This window comes from Hylobates moloch, unplaced genomic scaffold (assembly GCF_009828535.3).
Source record: "Hylobates moloch isolate HMO894 unplaced genomic scaffold, HMol_V3 SCAFFOLD_16, whole genome shotgun sequence".
Taxonomy (NCBI): domain Eukaryota; kingdom Metazoa; phylum Chordata; class Mammalia; order Primates; family Hylobatidae; genus Hylobates; species Hylobates moloch.
This window is the reverse complement of record NW_026652291.1, coordinates 48,622,761-48,648,639: the sequence shown is the minus strand read 5'-3', so window position 1 is coordinate 48,648,639 and position 25,879 is coordinate 48,622,761. Positions and strand designations below refer to the sequence as shown.

The 25,879-nt window shown below is 40.5% G+C and overlaps 1 long non-coding RNA gene across 1 annotated transcript in view; it reads left to right on the top strand.

The window, feature by feature from the left end:
- LOC116484851 (uncharacterized) overlaps positions 1 to 25,879 on the top strand; it is a 124,068-nt gene that overhangs the window by 81,392 nt on the left and 16,797 nt on the right. Inside the window, exons 2-3 of the long non-coding RNA XR_004252688.2 lie at positions 9,259 to 9,366; positions 9,976 to 10,053. This is a non-coding gene — a long non-coding RNA (uncharacterized LOC116484851). The remainder of the gene's footprint in view (positions 1 to 9,258; positions 9,367 to 9,975; positions 10,054 to 25,879) is intronic.

Sequence of the window (25,879 nt, the reverse complement as noted above, 5' to 3'; positions counted from 1 at the left end):
GTTTAGACTGAAGAGACAAAAGAGGAGACAATGTGGGAAACCTAGAGGATTGGCTAGGTAGGATGCAGGGAGCTAGTGACGGATAGGGGCAAGTAAATGGAGTTTCACGGGAATGGACACAGTGGGGAGAATTGGATCACCAGATTAGGTCTTTAGGTTCAAGAAATTTCTTCATCCTTCACTAAATCTTTTCATGGACAATGCCACTTTTTAAACAATTGTTGCATTTCCAATTACTCCAGGAGTGTTCAAACAAATGCCCCAAACTCTCCATGAAAAGTTTGCTCATATTTTAAACTTGCCAGATGAAAATCAATAAAACAAATACCCCCCAAATCAGTGGCAGACACTTACATCTCCAAAGTATTTACACTTGTAATAATATTTGAGTCAAGAGCATAATTTGAGCTCACTCAAGCAAAACATGCAACTAGACAGAAACGTGAATTTTCAAAGCGAATCGGAACAATCATGAATCAAAAAGCCAAATTCCAAGTATGCAAATATGAAAAAGGATTGTTTGCATTTCCTACTTCGGCTAACTGTGAATTATTGAACAGTGAAACAACAGATGCTACTACCATGTCGCAACCTCTTCCAAATTGTTCTTAGATTGAGCTACGTATGTGTGGGAATTACTGTCTGATGCCAGGATGTTTAAGAGTTGTAATGGGATTTCTGAAAAAGATAGGCATTTTTTGTTTGGGGTTTTTTTTAGATATATGGAATAGATATTTCAAGAAAAAAAGAGAAGAAAAAAAAACCTTTTACTGGAAATATTTTTAACAGTCTCTCAATTCTTAAACACAGCAGGTTTTATAAAGCCACTTTCAGTTTTCCTTCTTCTAATGTCTGCAGAAAACCCAACATATGTAGTGAAATACTTAACCCAATCATTAGCGTTGTCTTTGTAACCAAATATAAAATGTGTTACTGATCTGGTTTTGGGTCATTAAGAGGTTAATTTAAATCATAGGAAAGGATTCATTCAGGGGTTTAGTTGAGTATTGTCCAATAAGTGTGTACATTTTATCAAGTAATCTTAAATTCAAAGTTAGAGCTAACACTTTTAAGGAAGCTTCCATTTCAAAAGCTCTCAGTAAAGACAGGTATCCCAAGTTTTATATTTAAATAAAATATGATTTCAAAATTATTAAAGTGCAAGTTTTACATGGATTTCTAGCATTTATTTCGAGAACATATGCTTATCTTATTAAAGGGACAGCAATTACTGTGACTATAGTCCATTTCTATATAATTTCTGTTATTCAAATGACAAAACCCAATATCTTCCTCCACATTCTCCGTCTTTGTGCTGCATAAGCAAATCTTTTCTCCAGGTCAAAAGTGGTAAAATAGGTAAAATCCACAGAGATAATGAAATACAACTGTGGATAATACGAAGAATGATGCAGAATTATTGACAGTCGTCTCTCAGCCTGCTTTTATGTTTGTTTTTACCTTTTATCTTATCAAAAAATATACAAAATATAGCTACTTACATCGATACTTTTTAAATACATCTTATGTTCATCATTTTTTCTTTTTTATTTAAATAAAAACTGTCTGAAAAATTAATACACTAGTTGTTTCAGGGCTCTAAGCAGTGATCCTAATTTGCAAATAAAAGCACTTAAATTAAAAAAAATACTTTTCGTAAAGACAGAAGCCACTTAAAGAAATTGTCTGAATGTTTGCACGTATTTCACTATCTAATGCTCCAATGGAAATGATCAATAAACATTTGCATAAAAAAGATCAAATTCATTGCATGTATGTTTTACTGATAATTGGAAATCTTTACCTAGTGGGAAATTATTTCTTGTTGTTCTGCATGCACATGCCATCTTTTGCAAGTGGCAATTAAATCCAACAGGCAACATTCTGTAGTGATACTTGGGGTGGTTTTGAAAGTTCTAAAGATTCAGAGGTAGTCCGGCAAATGCACATAACCCACAGCTAAACACAGTTCCCGTAAATCAAACCTGGCATCACTTCTATCAGGGAATGGCTTTTGTGTGTTTTTGTCCCCCATCACTATCATCTACCTACTCACCTTAATCATGTATATGAAATAATTTTATTAGAATAAAATAGAAGAGATTCTTGATCAGAGGAATCTAAAGCTTTTGAAGACAGCTTTTTCTTTTAAGAAACTAAGACTTGCGTGAACCATGACAATGCAGCACACCTAGTTATCAAACAGGGTTGAATATACTCATTAAAACTTACTAGAATGTGAACATTAAAATAACTGCTATATTTCCCGTTTTCTCTTTCTTAGGATCCACGTAACTTAGGTGTACGTAATAGATTTGAGTCGATTGGGTTGCCAAAATTAAAATATTTTTTGTGGAGGTTAGTTTTTGTTATTGTTACTGTTTCTTCTACTGAATAAAGCTTTCTTTACTAAGAATAAAGCCTTAGAGAGTTTCTGAAGCTTATAATGTGAATGACCATAAATACTAAGCTCAATCAAAACAAATACTAAAAAAAAGGGAAAAGAAAAGAAAAAAAAAAAAAAGCCAGCCCTTAATTCTGTATTCTGATCCATCAGTGACTGTATAACTATATCATTAACGATGTTCTCTAACTGGGGAAGTCCCTACCCTAGAGTGTAAGGGATCAAAGAAAACATTCTTTTCTGTCTGGTACACTTAGTAGTCCTGCCTCCCAACAGTGGGATAAAAGGAACTTGCTAAACTGTTGCCATTTTGCAACATCTGCTATAATTCCCCTAAATCCAGATTTGCCTGACACAGAGAGGCCTGTTCTTACATCATTGCCATGTGACAGTATAACACCAGTCACATCAAGCTTGGGGATTGCAGCTTCAGGCTATGATAATATGAAGAAAACCTTTTTGCCTAGGGCAAAACACTTGTAACAAAGTATTATTCATCTGGCCAATTTAAATCTTCTCTCAAAAAGGTACCCAGAAACATATGCAGTATTCCTTTGTAAAAGGCTGGAGCAGCTCATAGGCAAATGACCTGAACCAAGAGTACAAAACCTAATGTCCTGATTAATTACTGCTAAGCAGCTCTGATACACAGAAAGGAGAATGCTGGTACTAATCCTTAACCCTGTCCTACATTCTCAAAATAGGCCAAACATTGCTGACAGTTACAAAAACAAACCTGTCCGGGTTTTTTGTTTTTTTTTTTTTTTATACTAGTACATTATCACTCAACGCCCTCCACCTTATAAAACAAGGATGCAGTTCGTATCAGTAGACAGATCAGGGAATTGTCAGTCCAGGGGACTTCCTGGGACAAGGGCACAGGCTTACAGAAAGAAAATATCTGAAGGCAAAAAAAAAAATCTAACAACATACACAAACTCAAACAGAAATATTGTGGCTGTTCTTATTTTCAGGGATCAGCTTGCATAAGATTGAGCTTTTCCAAAAATTTTTCCTTGAGTTAAGCAACCTCAACACAGCAATTCTTTGCTGATTAATGTGGAGCAGACAGACTGTAATGCTCAGGATTTTCTTAGGATGAGATGTTCAAATTCCCTTTACCTATAAAAATAAGGGGATACTCATAGTTCACTAAAAATATCAGACATTTTATAATTCCAAACTATTTGAATTGTGAAGCTATATTGGCTTCAATCACTCAAATTACAGGTACTTTTGTCAATAAAGCAGACATCTGGAGTTTCTTTCACTTTTGCTGAGCAAGAAATCAATGGTTAAAAGAAGAAAGTCCTATATAAGGAAAAAGGAAGTTGCATATCTTAGCAGATTTTTTTCAGTTTTTAAAACAATCAGAAAGCCACTAAAACACAGCTCATGTTACTACCAGTCATGACAGTTTTATATCATAGGTTAATCATATTAAAATACACCTCTCTTGGGCTTTATGTGTGAAACCTGGCACTCCGATAGCACTAATTCAAAATAAATAATGAACCTTACCTATTTTGAAGACTGCCTTTAATTTGACATTGTTTTACAGGCACACTCCCGCCTCAGTTTTCTAAGAAATAGTGGGAAACAGGCGCCAATCAAGGCCAGAATTCTGAAGGGCCAGCCTAACTATCATAGGGTCATTTTCCCCAGGTAGCTACTAAAGGAGAGGAGACATATTTTCACCTGAAATACACTCACTATTAAGTCTAATACCATTTTAGATTTTCAAGAATATTTCTGTGTGTAAGCCCATTATTTTTAGACACAAACATTTTCACACGGCACAGCAACTCATCCAGTGTTTAACAGACAGCGTAAGAAATGAATTTTCCACCTGTCCAGATCAAACAGGATGCCGGAAGCCCAAGAAAATACAAGAAGCTGGTTCAACGTAGCAGCCTGAGTTTTGACAGTCTGTGCTGTTTTTCATAGCATCATGCACTTGTTTCTCTTTGTCCAACTTCTTTTCCTCCTTTTCCCTACCCATTTTCCCAGTCTCTCCCTTCCTCAGCTGGTCCCCAAGGGATGCACTTTAGTTTCTCATCAATCCTCATCACTACCCCCTCCCCGCACCCTACTTTCTGAATTGGAGTGACTCAGCTTCTCATTAGTGGGGTTGTAACTCTGGAGTCAAGTCACCTTGGTTCATAACGTCTTCACAATTCTGAGCAACATCTGCTCCCGGGCATGACAACTTTTGATGGCAATTGTCCCTCCCTGAAGCCTGAAGCTCCGACTCTATTCAGGGGCAGAGTAAAGAACCAAATAGCTGTTTCTCAGGTTTGGACATCCCACTTGACAATCCTGCAGAAGTGAAAGAGTTGCTTTATTATCTGCAAAGATTGACACAATTTAGGGGAAACCTTCTCCTCTCTGGTCTGTGGCAGGTTTTCTTTTGCAAATTTAAAACAGAAAAGTTAAGAAGTTTGAAAATCACTGCCCTTCTTGGAATTTGAACTGAATATTATTAAGACTGGAAATGCTCAAGCATTTCCTAGTTTCCTAGAATATTATTAAGACTGGAAATACTCAAGCATTTCCTAGTTTCCCTTTCACTAATCAGTCTCCCTAAGGCACAGGAAGTATAATGGAGAGCACATATATTTTGGATTAGAGAGACACAGGCAGGCTTAAAACCTGGCACTCATTTATCAGCTCTATGATCCTGAGTGAATTACTTGACCTCTCTGAAACTCAGTTTCCCTAGCTATAAAATGGGGGCAAGTAAGGCCTATTTCACCCTGTTGTTGGGAGGATCAAATGAGGTAATGAATATAAAGCAACCTCTTTAACCAACCACAACAATCCTATTAGGCATTATAATCTCCATTTCACAGAACGGGGGAATGGGGAATGATTCAGGAAGGTTAAAGCACATGCCAAATGTCACAGTCACATTGTAGGTGTTTAGTAAACGGGGTCTATTATATTCTTCAACCCAAGAAGCATGGATTCTCACCTATCTCTTTTTTTTTTTTTTTTTTTTTTGAGACGGAGTCTCGCTCTGTCACCCAGGCTGGAGTGCAGTGGCGCGATCTCGGCTCACTGCAAGCTCCGCCTCCCAGGTTCACGCCATTCTCCTGCCTCAGCCTCTCCGAGTAGCTGGGACTACAGGCGCCCGCCACTACGCCCGGCTAATTTTTTGTGTTTTTAGTAGAGACGGGGTTTCGCCGTGGTCTCGATCTCCTGACCTCGTGATCCGCCCCCCCTAGGCCTCCCAAAGTGCTGGGATTACAAGCGTGAGCCACCGCGCCCGGCCTCTCACCTATCTCAAAATAACTCGTTAGCAAGTTGGAGGGCCTTCGCTCTAGTAGGTGAAACAGCCAAGCTTCCTTTTTAAACAGCTCCTCAGAGGCCTTTCCAGGAAAGCCCAAAGGGAAAGGTTGTTCTCATTTTTCAAACCCTGACTTCGTTGTGGGCATTACTGAAATGTTACCTGTTTAGTCAACCCAACAACACTTCTAGTTACCATCTCCTTTTCCCAGAGCAGGATCCAGAACTTTGAGAAATGTCAAATCATTTGTCAAAGGTCATAGGTATTACTTATGGTGGAACCAGGTTTGTAAATCTAGATCTCTATGCCCTTGAAGACCATGTTTATCCCACCCCGGCTCATGGCTGTCATCACCCATCTGCTCAGGGCATGGAACCGTGGTTAGATGTTGGAGGAAGAATGGCTAAACCTTTTCAAGGGGCATCCTCTGCGGCAGATTCTTCTATTAGCCCAACAAAACCATCATGTTTTCTAGAATGAAGCCTAAATAGAAATGAATATTAAGTAAACAGCAGAAATCAGGGTCAAATCACTAGATCAATAAACTGAAAAGGGCAATACAGTGGAAGGCATTTCAAGGTGCAAAACAAAGGAGAGGAGAGTCAGATCAAATTCCAAATTATTTCCAGGAGGAATAGGGACCTAATAGCACAAACTTTTAATTGTGTACATGCTAAAAGGTTTAGAAAACCAGGTTAGTAATAATGGAGATGTTTCTCTCCTGCTGATTCCCACTGTTCTTCGTACCTCACTTTCCCCTCCAACCCAAACCCCACATCCTCCCTGGCTCACTAGGGATTGTGAATGAAACACAGAAAATGAATTTAAAGAATCCACAAGGGTACTCTATATCCTTGCCTTCGCACCGACCCTCAGGTGATTAAAGAAATGTGCATATGAATCACCTGGTGATCCTGTTATAATGCAGATTCTGGTTAAATAGGTCTTGGGGTGAGGCCTCCATTCTGCTTTTCTAACGGGGAACGCAGAGTTCAGATAACGTCACTCAGATTCTTCAGCTCTTATTGAAATGTCAGTGCAGCCCTTAGAATTCAAGGTATCCTCGCGGAAGTGGGGCCGTGAACCCTAAAGTGTTACTCCCTCCCAGACCTCAGAGGATTCTCAGCTGGAGACTCTCTCGACGGTTAGAACAGAATCTGCCTAAGTAGAACAGGCACTCAAGTTAGAGCAGGCAGACAACCGACTGTATAGACTCTCACCTTGAATCAAAAAAAGACAGGAAAAGAAAGGGCTGTAAGAGACCTAACGAACCCAAGTGATAACCTGTGAATACAGACCAGACCCTGATTATCTTAAAATCAAATTTCTTTCCAGTTGAACTTAGAAGGCGAAAAATTGGCTAGCAGTAGGGCCTGCTGGATAGAAGTCAGGGAGAGGGGACGGTGAGTCATCAGGAAAGGCAAAACTAGACTGATCCAGCACAGAACTGGGCTGGAGCAGGGGTCAGTGGGGGCCTTCTCCTTCTTTTCGTCGGTTAGGGTAACTTTTCTGGCTCTGATAAAGTGAGAGTCAAGTGGGTGATTTGTAAAACTGGCTAAGGCTTAAGGACATGAATTCTGCTGGAGGGGGCCAGAGGAGGGGTTGAGCCAGCTTCATGAATGCTGCTTCTACCCACCAGGGCTGAAAACTTTGCCTGCAGACAAGAGAAGGGCAGAGCTCACTTTTTCTGTGTCTTTGTTTCTTGAAAACCTGCTAAATCCCAGCAGCTGCACCATATCATCTTATATCACCCAGTAGCAGACTCAGGTTGAGGCTGAGGTTGAGAATATGATCAACAACCCCAGGATTTGGGGCCGAGCACGATGGCTCATTCTTATAATCCCAGCTACTTGGGAGGCTGAGGCAGGAGGATCAGTTGAGCCCAGGAGTTGGAGACTAGCCTGGGCAACATGGTGAGACTCCCAGCTCTAAAAAAAAAAAAAAAGATTGGGCACCATGGCTCATACCTGTAATCCCAGCACTTAGGGAGGCCAAGGTGGGAGGATTGCTTGAGCTCAGGAGTTGGAGACCAGCCTGGGCAAGATAGTGAGACCTCATATCTACTAAAAAACAAACAAATAACAACAGCAACAAAACATGAGTGCTGGTACATTTCTGTTGACCCAGCTACTTGGGAGGCTGAGATGGGAGGATCACTTGAGACCAAGAGATCAAGGCTGCAGTGAACTATGATTGTGCCATTGCACTCCAGCCTGGGCAACAGAGCAAACCCTATCTCAAAAGAGACAGAGACAGAGAGAGAGAGAGAGAGAGAGAATATTCCCAGGATTTGGGTATCATCACCCATTCCCTGGGAAGATTGAACAATATTAGATTTAAACCCACCTGCCCTCTGCCCCTGTGCTTGGCACTCCCAGGCAGAAAAGGCAATGAACAAGGTCAAGACTGCTCAGATGATCTAGAATGCCCTGTTGGGCAATTTGGTGGGAGAATGCCAATGTGGGTCGGTTCATGGTGTCTCATAGCAAGATTGTCTCTTGCATAAAATTTTTTAAAGTGCTCTTGGCAAGATAAAGGTATGAAGCTATGAGAAATATACTCAAGTGTTTGGTAAAATTGTAACAATTAATCAGCCAGGCATGGTGGCTCACACCTTAATCCCAGCAATTTGGGAGGCCAAGGAGGGCAGATTACTCAGGAGTTCGAGACCAGTCTGGGCAACATGGCAAAACCCAGTCTCTACCAAAAAAAAAAAAAAAAAATACAAGAATTAGCTGGACTTGGTGGCACGCACCTGTGGTCCTAGCTACTCAGGAGGCTGAGGTGGGAGAATCACCCAAGCCCAGGAGGCGGAGGTTGCAGTGAGCCAAGATCACACCACTGCACTCCAGCCTGAGTGACAGAGTGAGACCCTGTCTTAAACAAACAAAAAAACAATCGTTTTCAATTATTGAAAAGGAAAATCATTTTCTACTGGTGATGAAAATACATGCTACCTCATAAGCTCGACGGACCAGCTCCCTCATTTCAGAAGCTGGACAGAACCAGTGGTAGAAGTAAAGCCCTGTGAGTCACTCCACTTAGGCCAGCTACCATTTCACATCGCTAACATCCCCCTAAAAACTTTCTTAGTGGATGTGGAAAAAAAACGGGGGCGGGGGGGCAGAGGGGCCTGGGGGATAAAGGCTACTGTCAAATTGATTAAGTGAACGCTCATTAGAGAAAGTAACAAGAGGTAAAATCTGCATATGCATTGCAGAAATGTGTCTGATCTTGCTTAAGTTGTAAAAGACAAAAAGGGCTGAAAACCTCCCTCGCTGGAAGTACTTGAGGGAGAACTGGGGGAGGGGAAAGTTCTCTAACAGTAACCTTCCTTCATTGTAAACACAAGCTAGAGCAGCCACAGACTCCAACACTCTGGTACAAACTTTGTTTTCTAATAATTTGTAGTACGATTATTAAAAAAAAAAATTAACCTGACTGTTCTTAGAATACACTAGCCACTTCCTCAATTTCTTTTAATGTAAGGCGTGTGCGAGTGTGTGTGTGTGTGTGTGTGTGTGTGTGTGTGTGTTTTGAGATGGAGTCTCACTCTGTTGCTCAGGCTGAAGTGCAGTGGTACAATCTCGGCTCACTGAAGCCTCCACCTCCAGATTCAAGCGATTCTCATGCCTCAGCTTCCCGAGTAGCTGCGATTATAGTCTTGTCAGAGGTACATAGAGACTTAAACCAGTTGATTTTGTGTCACTGGAGCATAAGTTTTGTTATTGTGCAGTACAGAACAGAATTTTTTCTTCCCCAGTTTTAAAAGAAAAACAAGGCTTCAGTCAACTATTTGTGTGTGTGTGTGTGTGTGTGTTGTGTGTATGTGTGTGTGTATGGTTGTTGGAGGTGGGTGGGGGCAACCCTCACTAAAGTCTTCTAGTTTATTGGCCCAAACAAATAAATCTAGAATGAAGATCCAGATTCCAGGTAACAATGTTGATTTTGGAGCAGATAAGGGTCCCTCTGCTTCTTATGGTGGTCAGCTTGGTAGTGTAATTCCAATGCTTACGCTAGCTACTTGGATAACCCTTTTAAGAGGATAGTAGTATTTCCAGTTGTCCCCATCTATGAGAGTGGCTTAATTACAGTCCTAGGATATCATCAGGATAACCCTGATGAATTTTTGTTGGTATGTATTTTTAAGGACAAACGTTTCAAAAATAATGTCAAGTCTCAAGGCCCTGTTAATGTTCACACTCATGCATTCTTGCAATTAACATTAAACGTTTTTACTAATACCTCTAACTTGCCTCCTCCTCTCATGAAACCTAACCAGAAAATTTCTTAATGAAAGAGATGATGATGTCGACCTTAACCTCCAGAATGAAGGTACTTCAGGACTTAGTCTGAAAAGGTAAGATAGACGATGACATCAAATGTACCCCAGTTGGCAGAAACCCTTAATTTTGTGAAGTTAAAAGTAAGAAAGGCACAAACTTGACATTTCTTAGGTTTAGAAGATAGTGAGCATAGGTACTTGAGGTGTGAACCTAATTGTCTTGAAGATTTGAAAAGAAATGAATAATAATCATAATTTTGTGCCAGAGAATGTTCTTTCAAATATCTGCAGACTGGGGACAAAGCAGTTCTTCTCCTATATGGGGTTGTCTGAGCCGTTTTGCACCATTATGTGCTTCGGAGATCCTTGTAATTACAAATTTAAGACTTAAATCCTCAGTCCTTCTTTATAGTTCTAAACTACCCCCATAGGTATATTTACTTCTTTCTTTTGTCAAGCTTAAACATTTCCAATTACCTCCGCCTCTAAAGGGAAGCGTGATGGTTAAATTCCTGCACTAGTAATGACATTTATTAATCTAGTTCTGGTGAGAAATGTTGAACCTCTTGCCTTCCCAAATCATACATTTTAATTCTGAACACACCTCCAAAGAACATTGACATTGTTTAATTAAAATAAGAGTGCACATTAATAAGAAAGGATATCATTTTGTCATTTATATGTAATTCTATTTTGTTAAAAAAAAATGAACAGAGACTGGTAAGTTCCATAATTGCCCTCCATGGTGAAGAAATAAGTGTAGGAGAGAAGAAAAGCACAGTAAGACACATATGTTAGTAAAACACTCCTTAATACTACACAAGCTACAGAAAATGCTATTTTGCATTTGGTCCTCAACGTGGCTAACTGCAAGCCATTGAGTAAAAAGTGTAGCTTTTAAACTAATTCCTTGGTCAGAAGATAGAGCCACATCTTGAAGCCTCCTCATTAATATGCTATAATGGTCAAATAAGAGATTAATAGCAAAGTCACCTGCTAAAGCAACCAGGAACCTGTTGATTAACAATAAGCCTCCAAAAAATAAGATACCAGATTGCAAAGCACAATCAAGTCCCAGGGCAACAAGTGCTTCTGTAATTTATTCCTTCTTTATATGAGGGCATAAAGCTCCCTTTATAAATGTGTTTTCTAGGCCCTGCTGTGAGCTGTAGGTGTGAGCTTTTCAGCTGATTTATTAATTTTAGTTTCAATCAACATGTCACCTGCAGACACAAAAATGTAGGCCTCACCACAGAAAATACAATTTAAGGAAAAAAAAAAAAAAAAACAGAAAGAAAAAAATGGGGTTTTAATTCAAAAACTCTGCCAAGATTTTTTTTTTTTTAGATGAACACTGGAACGCCTATTCTTTGAGATCTAAAATAATTCCCAGCAACGTAATTAAGAAAATCAAAATTAAACATTTTTGTCATACTTCGAAAGTCAGTCTTAGACCCAGGGAAGAGTAACATGAGGCTGCCAAAACAATCAGCTACTCTTGTCAGTAGGGGTACATTCTCCCCAAAGAATCGAATGAACAACAAGTCCCCTGGGCAAAATGTGCAAAAAATTCTCAATTAGTTGTCTTTATTTAGTGAGCACTATGGGGTCCTCAACCACACTATAGAATTATGGCAAGAAAGCTGAGCTCTTCACTAGCTTATTAGCATTCTCAGAGGGTTGGAGTGCTGCTGATAGCAGGCTGTTGCCTCCAAGAGCTGTTGGTGGGACCCCTACACTCCCGGGCTTTGTCCTTTTGTCCTTCTAAGCCAGCAGGAAGTACTGCCCCATGTTCAGGGCATTCTGGGATACCTTCATTCCATTCACAGTTTGCATTACCGACAGGGGCCGAAGTCTTTGTTATTGACTATGACCATCACTGTTGCAGGTTTCAATGAAAAGCAAAAGCAATCTGTATCAGTCAATTCTAAATGAAGGTTTAGGAAGTAGCCCCCTTCCAAATGAACATCCTTGTAGGGCTAGAGTGGCCTTACGTGACCAAAGCCCCATAGGAAATCAAGGTCTCGGCTTATAATCTGGCTGCTGCATTCTTTTTATCCTAAAACTATGGTGTTAGGCAAGGGAACCAAAATCGGAGTGGGCTAATGCATATTCCAGACTGGCGCCTCAGCATATACATTTTTACAGCACTCCCTTGCCCATAGAGCTCCCCCAACACCCTCCTTCCCACACAAATCCACCTATCCGTAACTACCCTTTCCCCAGAAAAAGAAAACCAGAAAGATGAAAACAATGAAAAAGAACTGGCAGCAACTATTAGAAATGCCTTTTCTAAAGAAGAGGGTATTTGCTGCTTTAGGGAAAACACTATCATTGACTAAATTAACAAGTTGTCTTATCAACTGCCATAAGCCTTGGAGTCTAATTAATTTAGTACTGATCAATAGTCCTGAATGAGGCATTGATTTCTGCCTGCTTGACAGGGCTGCAGCTGAAATCACTTTCTCTGTACGCCACACACACACACACACACACACACACACACGGGCACCCGAAGCTTATGCGTTATCACATTAAGATTTTATTTCCCTCATCCCATATGGACATGAATTTCATGAACCAACTATAAATGAGGAAATGGGATGAAAAACAACTTTGGAAGTAAGAACACATTCACTAGAAAGTGCAAACAGAGCTCGAACACTCCCTGCCAAAGTTCTGCTTTCTTTGAAAATGTCCTCTGAGTGAGATAAAATATTTAAAAAGAAAAAAAAGAAGCTGAAGGGCTTTGCTTAAAATACATAGTAGATGCTCTAATTGGTCACAAAACATGTAAAAACTGGATTGGGTTATCCAAAGTGTAATATTCTTCTGTCTCTTGTTTTTTAAATGCTGATGATGCTTTATTAAAAATATTCTGACCCAAAGAAATAAAAACAGTAATGCTATCTGGCCAAGGGCAGAAGCAGATGGGGAGCCTTTGATAAGAATGAAACCATGTGAAAGATCTACCCCAGATTTATCTTTCACTGCTGTGATTGGTGAGCTAGGGGTGGGGGTGCAATGAGGAGGACTTCCCACTCTCCCCCCCCCCCCCCCACACACACACACACAAAAATCAGTGGGGATAATACTGGGACAGCATTGGTTGAAAATAATTTAAGCATTTGACTTTTCAATTTTTATTTGGACTGACAAGATATTTATTCTATTAAGATAAATATCCCAAAAAAGGCCTAGGTTTGCATCAATGTTTTCACATTTTCCTAGGACACAACCCTGCATTTTCTTTCGAGCCCCTCCTTGTTTTTGCGGCTGTTCATTTTCATTGTGCAAGGCCTCCTTTCGACACTCCTGAAAATCCTGGGACCTTCCCCTTAGGCCAGGCCACCGGACAATTTTTTCTCCCATTCTTAAACATGACTTGAAATAAGAAAGACAGCAAAACTTTTCAAATATTTTAAAGATGATGCTTCAATTTCAAACAGGGAAGGAAGATAACTCAAGAACTTGACTATCTCAGAACGATTTTCTATTCAATAAACATCACCAAAAAAAGGAAAAGGAAGATAGGAGAACTGCAAATATGAACTGCCTTTTTTTTTTTTTTTTTTTTTTTTTTTGAGACAGCCTCTCTCTGTCGCTGTCGCCCAGGCTGGAGTGCAGTGGCGAAATCTCGGCTCACTGCAACCCCCGCCTCCTGGGTTCAAACAATTCTCTGCCTCAGCCTCCCGAGTAGCTGGAATTACAGGCGCCAGCCACCACGCCCGGCTAATTTTTGTATTTTTAGTAGAGACGGGGTTTCACCGTCTTGGTCAGGGTAGTCTTGAACTCCTGACCTCGTGATCCACCGGCCTCGGCCTCCCAGAGTGCTGGGATTACAGGCGGGAGCCACTGCGCCCAGCCTGAACTGCCTTCCTTTACAGGTTGGAGAAACCATCTAAAATGATCAAAACAAAACAAGGAATTCATATTCTTTCCTGAGCATTTATTTAATGCCATTTAGCTTTTTAAAGATTATAAACACACACACACACACACACACACACACACACACACACATACACACACACATATATATTTGAAAGTCCTAGGAGAGTCCCACCCTTAATCTCTTTGAGGCCTCTATGAGTTTCCATAGCACTTTACAAAAGATCTTTATTGAGGAAAGGATTGGACAAACTTTCCTTATATGTGTGGCCCACACCATTAATTGCCCCATCTCCTTTAGTAAGGCCTTATTCCTATGTAAATACCCTTGCATAATGTTACAGGCTATTGTTAGGCCAGCGCCAGTCAGTCGCCACTTATATGCATTTTTACTTCAATCCGCTGCTCAGAGAATGAAAAGATGTCTGGACTTAAGCTGTTTACCAACTGGGCCGAAGCTGCAGAGCGGCAAAACTGAAGAAAGCCTCAAGCAACTGCAGGAACAAGCTTTTACAATGCGAGCAGCCATTTTCAGTTGAGTTATTAACCCACCCTGAAACTCTTCTAAGCTATGCCTTTTTTAAAGAACAAATGTGCTGAATCAAACATGAATGAGCCAGAACTATGAAGAGAGAAATCCTCTAAAGAACTATTGAACACAACATAGGTTTGTAATCATTTTGTCTCAGTTGCCTGCTACCAACATTATCAAGGATGATGATGCTGGCTCAGTTGAGGCAATTGTCTCGTCATTAAACAATAGTGCGGTACAGTAAAAACACATATGCAAGCGACACACATTCCGCGTCACAAAACAGTGTGCAAGAGATGAGAAGGCTGAGTTAATAGCTCACCACCAGGATCTTACATTAATTTGACTACTAAAACACAGTGATCTTAACGAGAACATTGGAAAATGCCTCCAAATCCAAGTCTGTCTGATTCTCTCAACCGTATGTGGCGTCATCTGTGCTTAAATTGAAAAAAAAATTTTTTTTACTTTATAGTTGTAATGATCCCCTGGCATGACACACCATGAAAATAAAGGAGCAAAATTCTACCAAAGGGAGCTAGCTTTTTTCTCTGACAAATGTGCTACAGGCAAAGATCATTGTATGTATTTAATGGCATCACAATCTGAGTAGTGTGATATTAGCCTAAAGAAACTCTTGACTATTTGCATGCTTATTAGAATCCAATGAGTACTTAATAAGTGGATATATATGACAGAAAACATCTCATTGCATAGTTAGTGCTACAGGAAAGACAGGAAGACACACACACACACACACACACACACACACACTCTGAAGAAAGCAGTCTTGAGTTAATTAACATCACAATGCAATCAAGTACAACAGTCATAGCTGAAAACCATTTCTATTAAAGCTGCTAGACTCAACCTTGCCTCTGCAGGTCAGCTATGGCACTGATAACCTTTCCAGCAGACAAATACATGTAACATCGCCTCATCTAATTAAAAGCTCAGGGAGGTGTAGAAAAATACCAGCACATTGAATCCAAGCAAATGAGTGCTGCCTTCGGCTGATGAAGCTACCATATGCTGCTGCTGTTTACTCTGGAAGGAAACTGAGTCACTTAACATTTCAATAGGTTAATCAATTGACAATTAAATGGAGAAATTGGTTAACTCTGAAAACAATTAACATGACACTCCATTAAGTACACTTTCTAATTGCCACAGCTGTGAGTAGAAATTAACGTGCATGTTAAAGGATCTAACTGGGGTGGCACTGTTTTCTTTTGTGTTTAAGAAAACGGAATTAGCTGAAAAGTCAGGTTTTATTTTTATAGATTAGACAGTAGGAATTCTATCATCAACTGCCGTTTTAGCAGAGGGGAGCTATGTATGTTTTTTCCTTCTTTTAAGGACTCACTTCAAGTTGTTGAAATATTTAATTTGCAATAATTAATTAAAATAGCCCAAACCCCTCCCACCAAATTACAGGTTGGTGAACAAAAAGAGAAATCGCTCCCTTTGCCCATTTTGTGGACAGAATTACTTTGCAGGAACAGGTATATTTCAAGATTTCCTTTCTAATTAGACAATGCAATGCACACATTGTAAAGACAGAATTTTCACTGAACATTTTCATGAATGGTTTCTGGTTGTTGGCTGTATCCTGAAACTTACTGTAAAATGGTAACAATGGTGTTTGCTAGTAACAATTTTAAATTAGAAGGCCAGGAGTTTGGATTTTATAGACTAATACACATGCCTGCTATAGCCAGTTGGTAAGACAAAGAATATTCATTTACAAAAGAGGTGATAATTTAAGTAAATCATAAATCTTTTGATATATGTTAAAAGCCAAATACATATTTTTGAATGAATGAGTATCTTTAAGAACTGATTATCAAAATTATTTTATGTAATCTCTCCCCCCTCACCCTCCTTACTAACTTTTTGGATAAATTTACTATCTCTGGAAACTCAAAGATGAATAGGATAAATCCTACTTTGAGGGACTGATGGTCTGGCAGTGGGGAGAGTGCATTTGAGGAGAAGAGGCTAAAGGACTTAGTGAGCTGGTGCAAGAAAGGAACACTAAGAAGACTGAAAGTTTTCTAGTTTGGACCCCCGGTTTGGCAGGGAGATTATTAATCAAAATAAAGAAGGAATGCAGGTTAGGGGTGGGGTGGGGATAACAGATAGTAAATTTAATTTAGGACATCCTGAATTAGAAGCGTCATAGGTGCAGATGTCAACTAGGCAATTAAACATATATACATATACACACACGTATTTATGTAATATATGTACACGTATATATATTTATGTTATACACACACACCATATATATATATTTTTTTTTCAGGTATATATATATATATATACCTGAAACTTGTGGACTAGAGATTTTTGGGAGTTGTCAGACTATTAGCAGCCACCTGCTAAGAGTCTGGACACCTAGTTTAGTAGTGAGGTTATTAATCAAAATAAATGATCAGGTGGCTGCTAATGATATGGAAGTAGATGAGACTGTCTATGGAGAACACGCACAATATGTAGAATAAGAGAAGAAGGCTGAGAACAAGATCTTAGGTAACACTGGTACGAACAGGGTAGACAGAGGAAAAGCCAGCAAAAACTGAGAAGAAAGAGGAAAAAGAGGAGAATGAAAAGAGAGTTGTCATGGAAGTCAAGAGAGAAGAGAATGACTACTACCCATGGTTAGGTAGGAGATCAGTAGGACATGTTTTCCAAGCACTGGTCACAAGACCCTGCTCAAGAAAACAGGAGCTGATCAAAACTATTTGCAACAAAGGAACTGGTCAAAACCAGCTAAACCCAAGATGGCAATGAAAGAGACCTCTGGTTGCCCTCATTGCTAGTTGTACGCTAATTATAATGCATTTACATGCTAAAAAATCTCCCACTGGCGCCATGACAGTTTACAAATGCCATAGCAACTCCTGGAAGTTACCTTATATGGCTTAAAGAAGGAGGCACCCTCGGTTCCAGGAACTCCCAGAAGGTTCACAAATACCCCACTCTTTATTTAACATATAATCAAGGAATAGCCATTATATAGCTAGCCAGCAATCTACGAGGGCTGCTGCTTCTGCTGCTGCTACTACTGCTACTGCTGCTACTCTGTCTACAGAGCAGCCATTTTCCTGTACCCTGTTTCTCTAATAAACTTGTCTTTGCTTTGCTTTGTTTGCTCGTTCGTGAAGTCTCTCCTGTGCAAAGCCGATTTTGAAGTTGGGCTGCATCAAAGGGGTCTAGTAAGAAGCTGGCAACTTAGAATATGGCAATTTGGAAACACTGGTGTCTTGGTGATGGTTGTTTGGTTGGCATGATGAAGGCTTGAGTCAGAACATCATCCCCATGGGCGAAAAGTTAATGGATGAAGAGGAAGGAGAGATGTTGGACTACTTTGAGAAGCTTGATTATGAAGGAGAGGGACAGAGCGGTGACTTAAAGACTGCGAGATGTGAAGACAGTTTTGTTTAGGTCTGAGTTTCGAAATAATTGAAGATAGGGCTATATTCAGATGACCCAGAATGGAAGATGGAGGTTCTGACTGCTGACTGCTGGCGTGTGTGTGTGTGTGTGTGTGTGTGTGTGTGTGTGTGTGTGTGTGTGTTCTAAAGTAGAAGATGAAGTCTGGCGGCTTCAATGATAAATGATTCAGAATTGTTGTTGAGAGACTCAGAAGAGGTATGTGACTGAGATGGAGAAAAAGGATTATCATTGAAAGGCTATGTGAGGCCGGGCGCGGTGGCTCACGCCTGTAATCCCAGCACTTTGGGAGGCCGAGGTAGGCGAATCACGAGGTTAGGAAATTGAGACCATCCTGGCTAACACAGTGAAATCCCGTTTCTACTAAAGATACAAAAAAAGAAAAAAAAAATAGCCAGTTGCGGTGGCGGGTGCCTGTAGTCCCAGCTACTTGGGATGCTGAGGCCGGAGAATGGCATGAACCCAGGAGGCGGAGCTTGCAGTGAACCGAGATCGCGCCACTGTACTCCAGCTGGGGCTACAGAGAGAGACTCCGTCTCAAAAATAAATAAATAAATAAAAAGAAAGGCTATGTGGAATTGGAAATAATATCCTCATGGTCACAACTCATCTGCATTGCATCTTGGACCATGCAGACAAAAGCCACCCTTGATAAAAGCAATGGGCTTTTCCTCTAGGGGGATTCTTCATTCATGTATGTATTTATCATTCAACAAATATTTATGAATGCTTGCCATGTGCCAGGCACCATTATAGGTCTCCAGCAGCAGTGGTCCCCAACCTTTTCATCAGGGACTAGTTTCATGGAAGACAATTTTTCCATGGACTGGATGGGGGGGATGGTTTGGGAATGATTCAAGCACATTACATTTATAATGTACTTTATTTCTGTTATTATTACGTAGTAATATATAATTAAATAATTATACAATTCACGATAATGTAGAATCAAGGGGAGCCCTGAGCTTGTTTTCTTGCAACTAGATGGTCCCATCTGGGGGTGATGGGAGACCCTAACAGATGATTTGGAGTTAGATTCTCATAAGGAGCATGCAACCTAGATCCCTCGCACACGCAGTTCACAATAGGGTTCGTGCTCCCATGAGAATCTAATGCCACCGCTGATCTGACAGGAGGTGGAGCTCAGGTGGTAATGCAAATGATGGGGAGCAGTCGTAAATACAGACGAAGCTTTGTTCTTTGCCAGCTCCTCACCTCTGCTCTGCGGCCTGTTCCTAACAGGCCATGGACTGGTACTGGTCTGTGGCCCAGGGGCTGGGGAGCCCTGGTCTCTAGGACACAGTGATGAATAAGACAGACAATGTCCCTGCTCTCAAGGGCTTGGAAAGAATCCTATTTTAGTTACAATAGCTTCACCCTTAGGAAGTGACATTTGAACCTTTTTCTGAAGGTTGTGAAGGACCCAGCCAGTAAGGATCTGGTGGAAGGGCATTCTAGAAGTTAGGGGAATAGAGGATTTCTTGGAGTTGAAGAACATGGGTCCATATCACACATTGTTTCCTACTTCATAAGATCTTACCATTGTAACATACACGTAAAATAAATTATGAGCTATCTTGAATTTATCTTTAGTAATTTAAGTTTGTCTCCCCAATCAGTGGGGAAGGGATACCTAAGAGCAGGGGTAGTATCCTGTATCTATGTTGTATATAACCCTTCCAAGCAATGCTGGTTATAGAGCAGACACTTAAAATACTGTTTTTCATCTTTGATCATTGTGCAACATGAGTTTATGAGATACAAATGTAGTAGTTGTAATTTTTGTTAGCTTGCTCTTGGAAACTCTGAGTGGTCTTCAACTAAGAAACCATGCTTGGAGCACAGAGGCCAGTTGTCCTGTAAGATCCCTTTCTTGTAGGGCAATAGTCACAGATTTTCATCTGTAAACAAGATTATCTAGGAAAAAAGCAAAATTTCCCAGTCTTCTTTATAGCTACATGTGGCTAGATGACTAGGTTTTGAACAATGGAATATGAAGGGAATGGTGTATGCAACTTCTAAAAAGTGACATTGAAGAAAAAGGGCACTCCTTTTCTCCTTCCTCTTCCATTTGTTTCCTTGGACCAGTTCCTTAGGGGTGGATGTGTTGGTTGAATTGCCATCTTGGACTATGCAGACAAAAGCCACCCTTGTGAGTAAAGTGGAAAGCAAGAACAGCCTGGGTTGCAGATGACCAAGGAACTGTTATAGCAGCCTTGAATTGCTTGCACCTTGACTTTTACATAAAAAAGAAATAAACTTATATTTTGTTAAAGCCATGTTTATAAAACAGGCTATTTATTTATTTATTTAATTTTTGAGACAGGATCTCACTCTGTTGCCCAGGCTGTAGTGCAGTGGCTGGAACACAGCTCACTGGAGGCTCAACCTCCCAGGCTCAAGTGATCCTCCTTCCTCAGCCTCCTGAATAGCTGGGAATACAGGCATGCACCACCACACTCAGCTAGTTTTTTAAATTTTTAGTTTTATAGGGATGGGGTGGTTTTGAACTCCTGGGCTCAATGGATCCTTCCACCTTGGCCTCCCAAAGTGCTGGGATTATAGCCGTGAGCCACCACACTTGGCCGGCAAATTATTATTCTAACTATCCTATCCTATCCTGTGCTATGCTATGTATTCTACCCTAGGTTTAAATACAAAGCTAGCATCCATGCAGCAGACATTGTTTTATGAGTCCATTGATTATGTGACATAATATGTCATAATATTTTAGGAATAAATTGGTTCTGAATGATCAAGTGAATCTCAACTACATGTAAATCCCAACACAATGACTGTCATTGTTTAAAACAAAGCTATTTCCATGTGCCAATGGGTGGATGACAATAATAAGTGACTTTTGTATGCATTCATATGGCTATGGCACATCTGGGCCCATTTTCCTTATCATTGATATCTTGTCCATGTAAACATATGAAAATCCATATGATGATTAACCTTTCTTGTGGGAATGAGTCATCAAAAGCATGAATTTTGCTTTATTTTCATATTAGCAAGCATCAAGAAAGGATAAGATTTTTTGCTTGTTTTTATTTTTTAATTGTTTTTGAGACAAAATGTCTTGCTTTGTCACCCACTGGAGTATAGTGGCATCATCATGGCTTACTTCAGCCTTGACATTCGGGGCTCAAGAAATGAAATTTTTAATCCTTTTTTTTTTTTAAAGCAATATTCACTGACTGTAGGTGTTTCAGACCAAATTTCTGGGCCTCCCCAGATTTGGTTGGCTTGAGTGCCTCCTGGGCCTCCTCTGCTTGCTTGGTATGGAAATTGGTCACCACCATTGTCGCTACCATTGTCTCATCTTTTAAAACTACCAAGGCTTCTAAAACTTACTCAATTCTCACTCGGCCTGCCCTACATCTGGTCCAACAGGAGCCACAGCAGCTCCAGCGCCCAGACCTGACCCTGCTGCACCCACATAGGCTGTAGCTTCTCCATCATTTGTGGACCCAGATGGATCACACATATTGGGGTATGGAATTTGTCTTCTCCAGCAGATGGCAATGAAGCTGGGTAGTGCATGTGAGGAGTGTATTGGCTGCATAGGGCCAGACTGAGACAATGAGAGACAGGGAACAGCTGGGAGCTCCATAGTAGCCTGCCTGGAAGATGTCCCCTAGGACTAAACAACTGACTGTGTTTTCTTTTCCTTTTTATTTATTTTTTTATTTTTTGAGATGAGGTCTTGCTATGTTGTCCATGTCTCCAACTCCTGGGCTCAAGCAATGCTCCTGCCTTGGCATCCCAAAGTGCTGCGATTACAGGCATGAGCCACTGTGCATGGCCAAGTATGTTTTCTTATGAAGTTGTGGTCAACTTACCATGTTTTACCCACTTTTCTTTCTTTTATGCCTCAATTCCCCTTTTCCCTCAGTTGTTTTTTTTTTTTTTTTTTTTTTTGATATGGAGTCTCGCTGTGTTGCCTAGGCTGGAGTGCAGTGGCGTGATCTCGGCTCACTGCAACCTCCGCCTCCCAGGTTCAAGCAATTCTCCTGCCTCAGCCTCCTGAGTAGCTGGGATTACAGGCATGCACCACCAAGCCCGGCTAATTTTTGTGCTTTTAGTAGAGATGCAGTTTCACCATGTTGGTCAGGCTGGTCTTGAACTACTGACCTCGTGATCCTCACTCCCTCGGCCTCCCAAAGTGCTGGGATTACAGGCGTGAGCCACCATGCCCAGTCTCCCTCACTCTTAAAACTCTGGCATTACACCTTCTAATAAAGACTTAGGTCATAACTTTTGCCTTGGGACCATCTTTTGAGGACACCAGTGTACCAAAAATGTAATGAAGATGGTAATGGTAGTATCGTCATCAGGATTTCAGTCCACCCTTTCCAGTGAGAATAGGGAATAGGAAGAGAGGCAAAGGAGTATAGTGAGGGCACTGCTAGCCCACATAAACTATTGTACAAATTTAAAAAGCTGACTTCTCTGGATCTATGCAACTCATAGGCACGGCTTATTGCATAGAATTTGGACTGGATTTGAGCTCTCAGGTATCCCCTCAGCTGCATGTCCTTACGCAATGAACATTCTATACAAACATACTCTTGAGCATAGTAGAAGTATTATGCAACTTACGAAGGAGGAAATTCAGAAAGCTCAGTTTTGTAAAGCACTTCTAATAGCGCATGTTGATGTGGTTATATCCAGTTCTAAGCAAGAGATAAATTTTACACTTATTGTTTACAGTCTCTGTTTATATGACAGCTTATCTTTTTTTGGAAACAGCTTAAATGGGTCTTTTCCTTAGTAGGCTGGTAGAAGAGAGATGAGTTGAGCTGGGTTATAACTAGTCAATTCAATCCATGTTGAAACTGGTGTTTAAAATGTTCCAGGCATTATACTACATGGGGAGCAACAATAAGGAATCAGCACGAGTTTGCATACATTTTTAGCATCACTGAATAACACAGAGTAAAGAGCAGAGAAAATGGATGATTGTGCTTATTCAGGACTGAGAATGCCTTTCCCTTTTTTCGTTAACTACTCACATTTTTACCTACCATTCAAACCTGGTTCAGGTTCTACATCACTCAGGGCTTCAATCTTCTCCTAATACTCAACTCCCACCCCCTGCCCCATGGAGGCAGTTAGATTTCCTGCTTCACCATTTTCGATACATCAAAATCCCAAAGAAATGGAAGCACAACAGCTATTCTCTTCGATTTATCTGCTGAGTACAAACCTCCCTTTCAAAACATTGGAATACTCATAGCCCTCGAGATGGCAGGTGGAACTTTGGATACTTGGTGGAATGTTGGGGCATGGGAGAGGGAAGCAGAGAAAGGAAAAGCCAGCACCTATCCTTAGGTGGGGCCAAAAAGAAAATCTTGCAGACCCCCTCACTACACATTCTATAACAGAAAGACCTTTTCAGGCTCCCTTAGTTCAACAAACATTTCTTTGTTGCTTACCATATGCCAGACCATGTGTGACCACAAAGGTGAATAAAAGTTTCTGCCCTTCATGAACTTGCAATCTAGAGGGAAAGATGAAAACATGAACAGACAGTTTCAACATAATAAAGTGACTGCTGTGAGAAATGCCTGAAGAGTGTGCAAAGGACAGTGGTGGCTCGTCCTGCCTTCAGGGTGATGGAAGCCTTCCTAGAAAAGACCCAGGAGCTGGCTCGTTTGAATCTGTCACTCAGGGACTACTTATCACCTGACTCTCTGTAGGCCTTATCCCTTTTCTGTCTCCACCTAACCCTCCTTGATTTCCTCTGCAATGATTCACAATCCACTTTCCCTAATTTTCAAACACTTTATGTTTGCACAAGCTACACTTTCAATCTGGATGCTCTTCTCCCACTTCCCAATTCTGGAAAACCTCTATTTGTCCCTGACGACTCACCTCCAAAGTAATTTCTGTGACGCTTTCCCTGAAACTCCTAGGCAGAATTGCCTCCTTCCTCCTTCCTGTTCCTAACCTACCATTGTACTTCTAAGCCCAAACTGAGCTCTCTAGCCTACCATTGTACTCCTGTGTTTACCACCATGTGCTTCTAAGATAATATTCACCACATTTTTTTCTGCATATGTTTGTTTTCCCGCATTAGACTGTGAGCTTTTAGGGCAGAAGTCATTCATCTTTGTTTCCCCAGGGACTAGCATTGCAAACGGCCCTTAGCTCGGTAACTTGGTATTTGAGGGATGAATGATTATATATAATATACTATGGAAACATTGATGATGGAGTCACTCACTGTGCTGTTCGCGCTGAATAAAACATTTGAAGCATCGTGTTAACATAGTAAATAGGCATAGGTAACATGTGAGGGAGGCTGAAGCAGACCTCTTTGACTGTGGTATTCAGGCTTCCTTGCTGGCTTTCTTTGCTGGGGGTTTCTTTTTGAGGACAATCTATCTTTTTTTTTTTTTTTTTCTGAGACAGAGTTTCGCTCTTGTTGCCCAGGCTGGCGTGCAATGGTGCGATCTTGGCTCACTGCAATCTCCACCTCCTAGGTTCAAGCGATTCTCCTCCTCGGCCTCCCCAGTAGCTGGGATTACAGGCATGTGCCACCACGCCCAGCTAATTTTTTGTATTTTTAGTGGAGACGGGGTTCTCCATGTTGGTCAGTCTGGTCTTGAACTCCCGACCTCAGGTGATCTGCCCACCTTGGCCTTCCAAAGTGCTGGGATTACAGGCGTGAGCCACCGCGCCTGGCCTGATGACAATCTATCTATAGGAGGCATCGGCAAGAGAGCAGTCAGGGGAAGGATGAGGGTATTTATTCTCCTGGCTCTCTCTCTACTGGTCCATTGGTAGGCAGAAGCTGCATGAGGCCACATCCTAAGGCCACAGCCTCTGTTGATGAACTTTCCTCCACCACAGCTCTTTCCAGGTTCCCATAACCACTCTCTGTGCCCCTCCAGGTCTCAGGTGGTTTTGTCCCTTCACTGATGCCAGCCCAGTGCTGCCATAATGTTCCTTGTTAGTTTCCCTTAATTCTTTGTTAACAACCTTTGTAAATATCTTCTTCATTAACATGCATACAGATCTATTTTTAATTGGTAGTGGAGAGTCACAGTGATAGAATCAAATCATAGTTTTGATTTGCCCACTTAACATGACATCACAAACATTTCTCAAGGTTTCCACAAAGTCTGCACAATGACCATTTCATGGCAACACAATATTCCACCTTATTATGTACAGTAGTTTCCTAATATATTTTTCCTTTCCTTTCCTTACCCTTTACTTACTTTTTCTTTTCACTTTCTTTCTTTGTTTACTATTACAGATAGACAAAATAAACATTCTCAAGGTGCAGACTTTTTTGTTGCCCAGGCTGGAGTGCAATGGTGCGATCTTGGCACCAAAATGCAGATTTTTACTGCATTTATCTTCTTCTTCTTCTTTTTTTTTTTTTAAATATCCTGAAGCCATTTGTCTTTCAGCCACATTTCTACCTTTTCTTCTGAATTTTTCTATAGGCAAATAGTTAAACTCATTCTACTTGAAATGTATTTACACTCACCTGTCAACAGACGTTTGTTTAAACTATACTCTCCACTTGAAATACTGTCTTGTCCCAGTTTTTCAAATGCAAACTTCCCTGGCTATCCAAATTAGATATGTTATTCTGTCTTTTGAGTTTTCTTTTTGAACTGACCTATTCAAATAATTTATTGGGTAATTAGTGATTTTTATTGTTATTTTGAAATGTAAATTAAGTCTTTTAGGTTATTTAACTTTAAACATATTATTATCTTTTCTCTTCCAACTAGACTATTAATTTCTTGACAATAGGAACCATTTTCTTATATCACTTTATGTCTCTTATAGAGAATTTCATGTAGTAATTGTTTCATAAATATGTGTTAATTTGGAAAATGTTGGAATACCATATATAAAAGATTGGCTTTCCAAAGCCTGGATAAGTTTAGGAGTGTTTACACTGAGTTCTCTGTTCATTTCTATGACTACAAGCCATGGCTTCATTATATGATGCTTGGATTTCCAATGTTGTGTGAGAGTGTTATTGTTCTT